This window comes from Erinaceus europaeus, chromosome 1 (genome assembly GCF_950295315.1).
Source record: "Erinaceus europaeus chromosome 1, mEriEur2.1, whole genome shotgun sequence".
NCBI lineage: Eukaryota > Metazoa > Chordata > Mammalia > Eulipotyphla > Erinaceidae > Erinaceus > Erinaceus europaeus.
Genome location: NC_080162.1, coordinates 119013607 through 119022234, shown reverse-complemented (window position 1 = coordinate 119022234; position 8628 = coordinate 119013607). Strand labels below are relative to the sequence as shown.

The 8628-nt window shown below is 39.9% G+C and overlaps 1 non-coding gene across 1 annotated transcript; it reads right to left on the bottom strand.

Annotated features, from left to right (window-relative positions):
- Nucleotides 1-463: 463 nt before the first annotated feature.
- On the bottom strand, nt 464-586 carry LOC132542909 (small nucleolar RNA SNORA1). The gene has a single exon (XR_009553879.1). It is a non-coding gene; the product is annotated as a small nucleolar RNA SNORA1 (small nucleolar RNA).
- Nucleotides 587-8628: the final 8042 nt, after the last annotated feature.

Genomic DNA, 8628 nt, shown 5'->3' with positions numbered 1-8628 from the left:
ATCGGCGGATGCAATATTATTTGGTTCGGATTGGGAGATGCATATAGGAAAGTGGGCCCTATCCAAGGGTTCCAGGGCTGGGGGAAGTAGGGGCTCTATAGTAAAGATGTGAGGTTCCTGCTGTCTTAGGGTTCAGAAAGACAATCGATAGTTAATATTATCATCACTTTATTTGTTAATTGGGTTAACTTTGAAAAGTCCCTTTGTTATGGTTTGCTGTACAGTACCCAGTATCTTGTATATAGCTGTGCTATTGGATGCTTCTAATCTACTTGGTCTAGGCTTTTGAGAGAGTCCGCATATCAAATACACAGCCTATATATTAAAAAGATTCTGTTTGTCTTTTGAGAAATTTTGAGACATACAATTGATTTCCCCCTCTCATATTAATTAACTACTGATTTATATGTCTACATTTTGCTAGGAGTATTTTTATTTTTTATTATTTTTTAAATTTTTATAAACATGTTGCTGGCCTCATTGTCACCAATGCAATAGATGCTGTGGTGGAAGCTTAACTTGTATCAATGTAGCCACATCTATTTCACCAAAAGCAACAGTGCCCATTTTTATTTAGAATGAGGCTTTCACTGGATTTTCATAGAAAAACAAACTCCCAAACTAACTTTTTTATAATAGGAATTAACTATTGCTATTTTGAACTCTTTCTAAGACAATAAGGAACCCTTCCCATTCTCTTTAAGATCTTTATTTCCCCTAGTCCTGGAACCTCTAGGACAATGCCCACATTTCTTGATGTTTCTTCTCTCTGATCCCTTACCATCATACTGCCCCTGTTGACCTCAACTAAATCAATGCTACCAGTCCTGCCAGGCCATGTTATGCCTCTACTAACTTGTTACTGCAAATTGTCACCAGAGATGCCAAAACTGAGATGTCAACCTTCCAACTCCTCTAATCTGGAGAGATCTTTCCTAACACATGGGACTACCTAGTTTCAGATTTCAGGTTGCACATTATCTAACAAAGTCACAGATACTAGATACAGACTAGGATTTAGGGTACTGCGCACAGGTGTACATGTATTCATAAGCAAGAAAAAATTATAAAATTCTAATTATAAAATTTCATGGTTACACTTAGACCTAATAATCCTGGGGTGTCAGTTAAATAGCTTAAAGAAGGCATCATAAATTCTCTAACCAATTAGACCAAATATACTTGGCAATCTAGTGGAAAGGCCCATATAAGGTAGACCCCACAAACCTAATACTGGCTTGATACAATAAGTAATGCTCAAGAGTTAACAACTGACAGAAAATCTAAGGTCATTAGAAAAAAGAAAAAGACTACAAAAGCTGGATAAGGAAGGCCAAGAGACTGACTCACTTAATAATGTCTTTTTTGGTCAATACCGTATGACCACATCATCTGGGGCTCTAGTCAGGGAATCCTCAAATTCCCACACAGATATGATGGGCCTAGACTCTAATAAATCCTTCTCTCCACCATCACTTATCACTTCCATCAGGAATGTCAGCATAAACCCTCTCGTGGGCCACTCCAGCAACTTGTCCTTCTTCTAAAGTAGCAATGGTAGGGAATGCCCCACTCTCTGAGGAGCGGTTGAGTCTTCCTACCCTGGTCCTGAAACGAATGCAGCCTAAAATGTTCCCAGTTGTGACCATGAACTGAGAGCTCAGACCAACAGGGACTCAGAAGTTACACAGGCTCCTGTGTTACACTGAAAGAAGCTTCAGTGTTGTGTGTGTGTGTGTGTGTGTGTGTGTGTGTGTGAGAGAGAGAGAGAGAGAGACAGAGAGACTCTATCTGAAAAAAAAAGTCATCCTGGAGCACTGAAGTCCCTGGCTATTACAAAAGCAAACAAACAGTAATAATAAAACGGCAGTTCCACCCCCTGCCTGCCCCATCACCCGCTATAGACACCCTCACTATGCACACATTCTCATATACACCAAAGTGTCTGTACACACATTACACATACAGGCTATAGGTACCTCATACGTACATTATATACACACCTCACAGAACACACTACCTATATACTTAGAAACACTGCAGTAAGAAAGAGCATAGGAGAAGTGACTGAGAACTACTTTGCCAACAAAATGATCTCTCCTGCCAAATGGCTTGAGAAGTTAAATTAGGCAGAAATAATAAGTCTTCTTAAGGAATTTCTAAGAAGCCAAAAGAAACAAGGCACAAAAGGCTTGAAAGAAGTAGGAATGTTTTCTTCAAAGCACCATCTACAAAGGATCCATTAAATGCCAGGCACACTTAATAACATTTTAGCATTTTTATCTCCAGTTTATACATTATCCCACTGTGCTTATGAGAAAGCCAAGACTCTGGAATTAGGCCACCTATAATTATTCACAATTCTAGTACATACTCACTATATGGCTGTGGTAGGTCATCTGTGTCTTGGTCATGTCTTCTGCAAGATGAGGATAATAGTGGCACCACCATCTAGGGAATGAGAGAGCATGTAAGACACTTGGCAGTGGGTCTGGTGTACAGTGAGCCCTTAGCGAGTAGAAGTCATCATCAAGTCGCTAACCCAAACCACAGTGAGAAAGTGTCTATGCCAATAGTGCATACCTTCCAGAGAAATGCTGATTGTGCTTGCAAATTTTGTTGTGAAATATTAATTTAAATATCTTAATTTTAAGAGTTCTATAAACCCCTACTTGCCATGATCTGTTTTGTTTTGTTTTCTTGTCACCGCTAGGGTTTCAATACTCCAGGCCAGCTTTTTTCATGACAGGAGACAAAGAGAGAAAGATGGCACAACAACAAAGCTCCTGCCCAGTCAGAAAGGGCCAAATTTGAGCATGGCTCATGCATACTGCAAAGCAGACACCTGTAAAGGCAAAACTCTCTTGAATTTTGGTTTTTTGTCATTTGCTTTTTTAGTTTATTTACAGTCACAACTCCTGGAGAATTTCTCTTTGATAGAGTTTCATTCCATTAGGTTAAATTTAGGTAACTACAGATCTTCATATTATATTAAACCTTGCATTTTCTCTACACACTTAAGAAGATTAAAATTAATCAAGACTTCTGCACAAAATTAGATTATAAATTTCCCTCAACTCCCTAATCATATGGCTTATTAAAGGGTAGAAAAATACTGTAAACAACAGCAAAAATACTGTAAACAATAGCAAAATGAGGTAAACATAAAATGAAATACAATTCAGTCTTGATAATGAAGGTAGTTTAAGAAAACTGATAAATGCTGCAATTTGGAGGAAACTTGACATATTATCCAAGTGAAATAAGTCAGCCACAAAGAAACCAAATACTGTACTTTCCTGCTTTTTTGAGGTACTTGTCAAACTCACAGAGGCAGAAGGTAGAATGATGGTTGTGAGGAGTTATGGGAAGGAACAAATGGAAAGTGAGTGTTTAATAAAAACACACTTTGATCTTGCAAGATGAAAATCATTATGTGGGTAGGTGGTGATGATGATACCAGAATAATGTGAATGAATTAATGTCACTCAACTGTACACAAAATGATAATAGCTGGTGCCGGGCTAGCTTCCAGGTGGGAGACAGATGACCAGTGACTCAAGGCTGAGCTGTACACAGTATCTCTTTATTCATGTGGAAGGCAGTGCAATCTAAGCCATTTCTAATCACAATCCTGACCTTATATATACTCACCAAGTAGGGTGGAAACAGGATGTGACGTAGATAGGGTGGAAAGAAAAGAGATTGGTGAAAATCAGGGTGTGACAAGGAGAGGGGGCGGAGCAAAAAGAGAATATGAACCAGTGGGATTAAACCAATGCCCTGGAGGCAGGGTAGTGCTTAGTTAACAGTGGTTTATGTAAATAGAATACAGTGTTAAGAAGGGGGGATTAAGCCAATGAAACAGAAGGGATTTTAGAAGCATACCAACAAGCTGGCAATTTTTATCTTCAATATACTTTATCACAGTTAGAATATTTTAAAAAGTGAATGTAAAAAATGGAAGAGACTAAGAACATTATAATAATAATGGCACTGCACAGCGGCTTAAGCACACGTGGAGCAAAGTGCAAGGACCAGCAGAAGGATCCTAGTTAGAGCCCCCAGCTCTCCACCTGCAGGGGAGTCATTTCACAAGTGGTGAAGCAGGTCTGCAGGTGTCTATCTTTCTCTCCCCCTCTCTGTCTTCCCCTCCCCTCTCCATTTCTCTCTGTCCTATCCAACAACAACAAAACAACAAGGGCAACAAAAGGGAATAAATATAATTTAAAAAGTTTTTCATTCTAAGTCAGGCTTAGAATAGATTGTGAATAAGTCCAGTGGCCTGGAAGATGATACAAAATCAGTAAGTTTTCTTCAAGCTTTTTTTTTTAACCTCTGCAATGCTAAAATCCATAGTTACTAAAAGAATTATAACACCTGTCACCAAAGGCTAGAAATGAATCTGAATAACTAGTTGCTAAGGACATTATATAGAGATGAATTTTTTTTCTTTATTTCTTTTTTCTTTACTTTTTATTAGTGATTTAATAATCATCAACAAAATTGTAGTGTGGGACTATGTGAAAGCTTGGTAGAGTTTAGGGGAGCTCTCCCATCCTTGGATAGAGGTCTGGAAAGACACCCCTCTTGTTAGCCTCTCTCCTTATAGAGATGAGCCAAGAGAGAAAAGTTTCCCAGACTTAGTTTCTCCCTGTTAGTCTCTCAAGCTCACAGAAAGCCTGCAGGCTTCTCACACTTAGTTTCCCCTGCTAGCAGCAGGCCAAATGGTTGCCTGCTTTAGGGTTCACTCAAAGTTCACACATCCACTTCACCTTTTGATCATAAAGGAGAACACACTCTATCATACACCTCTCCAACACCAGGTAATAAGACCCCATATTCTATTTTCTTGTGCTCTTTGATAACTGTGATTTACATCAATCTTTGTTTTTCTTCTTTTCTACTTCACCTTACTGGTTTAACCCCTATGATTCTCTCAAATACCTTTGGATAATTAACTTGCCTGCATCATGGAGACTAATCATTTTGACCTTTATGTATCTCATCAATTCTTGTCATACCAGCCCCCTACCGTAGGGGCAAGCTGACCTTTAAGAAACCTGTAATTTCTGACATATGTGAAAAATGTTCTTTGTTTAACTCAGTATAAAGACCTGTACCCTTCTCCAAATAAATGAATGTTCATACCAGAATATTCCCCAATGCCTCTTTCTGATTCACGCAGTCTCTTGATCCAGTGAGGGAGGGTTGGAGGCTTACCCCCTGGTTGGAGCCACTCCACATGAACCCCAGCATTGTAGGATAAGAGGGTTCTAATTCTATGCAAGTCTCACCACCCGAGTTCCATATCCCACCCCCTCCAGTGGAAACTTTCCTATTCTTTCTCCCTCTGTGAGCATGGACCCAGGATCATTGTAAAGTGCAAGTGTAAAGAAAGTGGAAGGTCTGGCTACTGTAATTGCTTCTCTGCTGGACATGGACATTGTCAGGTGGATTCATACTCCTATCCCTTTATCTTTCTTTCTTTCTTCCTTCCTTTCTCTCTTTCTTTCTTTCCCTAGTGGTATAGGGCTCTGGGGAGGTGGGGTTCAAGGGTACATCTACCCAGGGAGGTCAGGTTGGCATCATGGTATCATCAGCAACTTGGTGGCTGAAAAGCATTAGATATAAAGAAGAATAAATTCTTTAACAATCAGGAAACTAAAAAGGTAAGAATATAGCAGATGAGCTTTGGGGGTCTCCATTTTGGAAAAGGCTAGGAAATCTGTTTTAGGTATATTCCAAGGATCCCATGACTTTACTAGTTTTTGCCTAAGCCTGATAGCTAACATACAGATGGACCAAAGGTATTGTTGGGAAGATGGTGTCAGAATTAGGATAGGACCAGAAAGTTGGATCAGGGCAGATAGAGTGTCCATTATAAAAACATAAAGTTGGTAGAGATGACAGGCATGGATAGGAACCCTTCAGTCTGCTGTTCATTGAAGGCTTGTTTCCTATTACTCATCTGGATACTACTAGGAAATTAAAACTATAAAGTACAGTTCTGAATTGAAGGAGTTACCATCAAGTCTGAAAATAGGACAATTTCATATAATCAGGACTCAATTAAGGACTAAATTGTATAGATGTACTATGAATCTACTGCTCCTGGCAGCCATTTTTTCCATTTAATTGGATAAGACTGTCAGATAGATAGATAGATAGATAGATAGATAGATAGATAGATAGATAGATAAAGGGCTAGGAGTATGAATCCACCTGCCAATGTCCATGTCCAACAGAGAAGCATTAATATGCATGAATTCCAGTTTATACTTGCAGATTCTAAATTGCCTCACAGCCATTCTCTCCTCATGACTGCTAGGCTTGCTGACCTAGGACAACATAAACTTCTTTATCACTTTCTGCACCATGAAAGGTGGAATTCCTGTGATGCACCCCCTTATTTCATAACATTGATGGTGAATTTTCTGCTGTCATAGAACCATAGCCAATAAAACAAGGAATATTATAGGCAAAAAGAAAGTTCTATGTGATCTCAGCCTGGAAATTTTGGACTTTTCAAGTCACCAATATGCTGATAGGGCAGGGCTAGGTAGAATAATGGTTATGCAAAGAGACTTTCATTCCTGAGGCTTCAAAGTCCCAGGCTCAGTCCACTGCACCACCATAAGCCAGAGCTGAGCTGTGCTCTGATAAAACAAACATGGGCATTGACTGGTCGGTCCATACTCCCAGTCTGCCTCTCTCTTTCCCTAGTAGGGTGGGTCTCTGGGGAAGCTGAGCTCCAGGACACATTGGTGGGGTCTTCAGTCTAGGGAAGCCTGGCCGGCATCCTGATGACATCTGGAGCCTGGTGACTGAAAAGAGAGTTAACATACGAAGCCAAACAAATTGTTGAGCAATCATGGACCCAAAGCTTGGAATAGTGGAGAGGAAGTGTTAGGGGAGTACTCACTGCAAACTCTAGTGTACTTCTGCTTTCAGGTATATATTTTGCAGTAGTTTACGGATACATGTGAACATATGCTCTCACTCACAGAAACTGGTGTATATCCAGCAATTACAGAAGCCAGACCTTCTACCTTCTGCAACCCACAATGACTGTGGGCCCATGCTCCCAGAGGGATAGATAATGGGAAAGCTATCAGGGCAGGGGGTGGGAAATGGAGATTGGGTGGTGGGAATTGTGTGGAATTGTACCCCTCCTACCCTATGGTTTTGTTAATTTTCTTAAATTAAAAAAAAAATTTTTTTAAAAAGCCTCTCTAATACTACTTTTCAGACATCACTTATCCCTAACTGTGGCTTCATCACCTTTGGCTTCTTTGTTCCATTACAGGCTAGCTAATATTATTTCTTTTTTTTTAATTTTTTAAATTTTTTTATATTTATTTATTTTCCCTTTTTGTTCCCCTTGTTTTCCATTATTGTTGTAGTTATTATTGTTGTTGTTGATGATGTCATTGTTAAATAGGACAGAGAGAAATAGAGAGAGGAGGGGAAGACAGAGAGGGAGAGATAAAGATAGACACCTGCAGACGTGCTTCACCACCTGTGAAGTGACTCCCCTACAGGTGGGGAGCCGGGCCCGAACCGGGATCCTTATACCGGTCCTTGCGCTTTGCGCCATGTGTGCTTAACCTGTTGCACTACTGCTCAACTCCTCCAATATCATTTCTTAACAGCCCCTAAATATATTCTTGAGCCTGCCCTAGATGGCTATCATTTCTACAATTTGATGTCTATGTTTCGTTGTTGCTGTTTGTTTTGTTTTGTTTTTAGAGAAGAAAAGACCATACACAACAAAATGAAGAGTTGTGAGTGTGTGGAGCAAAGAAATTGAAAAGCACCAGATTTTACAGAAAGAAAAACTCTCAGTTATGGACAAAGAAAATGAAAAGAGAAAAGAATGTGGTTATTCTGGAGAGTCTCCTCATGAGGCTCAGCTTTCTCATGGGGGAAGGACGGGGAGGCTAGACTTGATTTCTCCTGAAATTCCATGAGCCTAAGAGAACCTCAACCAAAGCTAAACCAAGCTAGAGGGTTCTATGTCAGCGTATGTAAGATACAAAGTAAGAATATTGGCAGGATTCAGGAAAATAGCTCTCCTGGATAGTGTATTTACTTTGTTATGCACATGATCTAGGTTCAAGCCCAGTCCCCCATTGCACTGGAGGAAGCTTTCCCCTCTCTGTGTAGGCCTCTCTGTTTGTATCTGAAAAAAGTCAGCCCTAAGTGGCAAAGCTCCAGAAATGAAAAAGGAAAAAATAAGAAGGAGGAGGGTAAGTGGGGATAGAAAAAGCAATAGCAGCAGCCTCCACCACCACTGGAAGGGATACTTTTTTTTATTGGGGGATTAATGGCTTATAGTCAAAAGTAAAATATAGTAGTTTGTACATGTGTAACATTTCTCAGTTTTCCATATAGCAATTCAACTCCCACTCAATCTTCTTCCACCATCTAGTTCCAGGACCTGAACCCCCCACCGCCCACCCCACCCCACAGTCTTTTACTTTGGTGCAATACACCACATCCAATCTAAATTCTGCTCTGTATTTTACCTTCTGTTCTTATTTCTCAACTTCTGTCTATGAGTGAGATCATCCCATATTCACCCTTCTGTTTCCAACTTATCTGATAATTACTTCAAGCTCCATC